Genomic DNA, 2,603 nt, shown 5'->3' with positions numbered 1-2,603 from the left:
CATAAAGAGGAAAATCATAATCGGAGTAATCGTGTGTTGGTCGGTCAGGTCGAGAACATTCTTTCTTCACCACTTCACACACTCTATTAGGAATGCCTTTGACTCTTTCATGTCCAATATTATCTACAATAAGTCTTATTTCTTGAGGTGTCATTGGAGTAATGCCAACATCATTAGGATCGTGGATTTGTAAACGACCTCGCTTTTTAGGTATGTAATAATCAGGAGATTGCTGTCTATCTAAAGATGCTTGATAATATTTTCGTTCTCTTGGTGTCAACTGATCAAACAAAGTAGGAACGTTTGGGAAAACAAAATTCTCCGGTTTTTTCCTAACATGTGCTTGAGGGTGAATTCTCGGCATTGACTGTTTCTTATTTATTATTCTCTAAATATAAATCATGTAATTGTTGTAATGTTGTAGCTTCTTTCCAACTTTTATCTGTTAGGCGATGATAAACTCTTGGAAAATGAAGAGATATTTCTTTAGCTGTATGAATGACCGAATTTACAAATCCTGCAGAATTAATTTCCAAAACTTCACTTGGCATGGTGCAAATAAAATCAGAGACATTGTGACACTTGACATCGAGCCACTCAGGCACAATTTTGTTATCTACAATGCTTAAAGAATTGGTGAAATATTTTAAATTATTCATGGTCATTACACTACTAACTTTTGTCACAGTACACAATTTTTCAGTCTCTTTTTCATAACATCCCATTAAAAAACTACTATACAAACCAGCTTTCAATCCTGTACCCATATATACTCCCAAAATCACTAAATCTAATGTATCCATTTTTCCAACTAAGTAATCTTTTTTAAATTTTAACCACTGTCTTTTTCCTGGGGAATAAGTCGATTCTCTACTTTTTAGTACCAACCCTTCGCATTTGTTTTTTATGACATAGTTCATAAAATCATGTAACTCATCAATATTGTGTACTCTTTTTTGGTACGAGAGTGGGCTTTCTTCAATATGGTTTCCAAAATTTTCCTTCATTTAAAATAAGGCAGGCGCATCATATTTTCGTCATTCAAGTAGAGAATATCAAATAAAAAAACATTGTTTCCTTTTTTTTGCACATGTACTTCACCATCCAAAATGAAATTTTTACTGTTAGGAAAAACACCATTGAGATTCAAATTGTTGACTTTATCTTTTTTAACGCACTTCGAATTTCGACTAAAGTACATAAGCTGATCATCTTGGTTGTGAATTTGAATACGTTCACCATCATATTTAATTTCTGCATATATCTTATTAGAAAATGTTTTAAATGTATCTTGTGTAGAATGACAAGCCTGGGCTAACATAGGCATCACTGTCATTAGTGGTTCAATTTTAACTTTTCCCAAGTTTAACTGCACCAGGTTAGGTAAATTTCTACAACTGTGAAAAATATTATATGCTTCTAAAGGTACTGCATCCAATATACATTTTACTCCTGCATTCATTTGAAAATTGTGTTTTATTAAATGAACTATAGTTCTAAAATTGTTTTCAGCACATTTCTCTACTAATTCGGTCAACAAGAACAACTGATCCTTGACTTTAGTTAATGTAGATAAAATATCGAAATAATGATTAACTTCTTCCAAAGTGTGTTCTCCGTTTGTGGTCAATATATCGTTGTAGAGTTCACAAAAGCATCCATTAGTGCATCAGCTATATTTCCATAATTAACAATTTCGACACCAAATATCAACCCAAAATGTTTCATTAATTGCTTATCTCCTAAACGATAATTTCTTTTTTCAATATCAGGCAATAGAAACTGTAACCATAAAAGTTGTTCTACTGGTTCTTTATCTAATAGCACATTAGAAATTAAACTGGATTTTGCTTTAACCACCTTACCGGCCATTATGGATCAAATACGCATCTGCATACGCTTCGTTTCCATCATATATTTCAATGTAATATCAATGGTATTACAATTTTAATATGCACTTCGCATCCATGATAACTTGAACGTCTATAGACGTCTTGGCCGGTAGCGTGGTTAAATCCTGATGCAGCAGCTACACGAGTACATAAGGAGGTGAGGTCGCTAAGAGCAATACTGTTTTGGATAAGACTACTTTCTCCACATTCTATATATATAGTGCAAAATGTTTTTTTTTCGACATATATAGTGCAAGATGTTTTATTTTGACATAGAAGAAGAAATATTCTTCCATAAATACATAGCAGCCTTATTCTATCATTTAATGGTCTTTACTAAATTTTTCATTATCGTAAACTTGTAGAAAAACTATTATGCTCCATTTAGTAAAAGTAGCTAATGAGGAATATTTATCTATGCGAAAAAATTAATTGCTAAAATGTGAAAATACTTGTAAATAGTTATTCAAATTTAAAAAACTATCAAAAGTTTTAAATCACTCTTGTAATAAAATAAATATGTTTATTTAAAATGTCTATTGAAATTCATAAATCCTGTTTGATATTGATAATTTCCATTCGTGTACGTGTCATATATTTTCACTCCGTTGAGTTCCTGGACAACTACTCTATAGAAGGATGAAGGCATAAATGGCAAACTCGATGAAGGTATAATTTGGAAATTTGATGCAGTCATGAATGGGAAATTTG

The 2,603-nt window shown here is 31.7% G+C and overlaps 1 pseudogene; it reads right to left on the bottom strand.

Annotated features, from left to right (window-relative positions):
- Window positions 1-374: 374 nt before the first annotated feature.
- LOC150108772 (DNA ligase 3-like) lies at window positions 375-1,872 on the bottom strand (annotated as a pseudogene).
- Between the last annotated feature and the right edge of the window lie 731 nt (window positions 1,873-2,603).

Source organism: Typopeltis vanoorti, chromosome 3 (genome assembly GCF_054136105.1).
Source record: "Typopeltis vanoorti isolate ZY-2024b chromosome 3, IOZ_Tvanoo_1.0, whole genome shotgun sequence".
NCBI lineage: Eukaryota > Metazoa > Arthropoda > Arachnida > Uropygi > Thelyphonidae > Typopeltis > Typopeltis vanoorti.
This window is presented reverse-complemented; position numbering and strand designations above follow the sequence as displayed.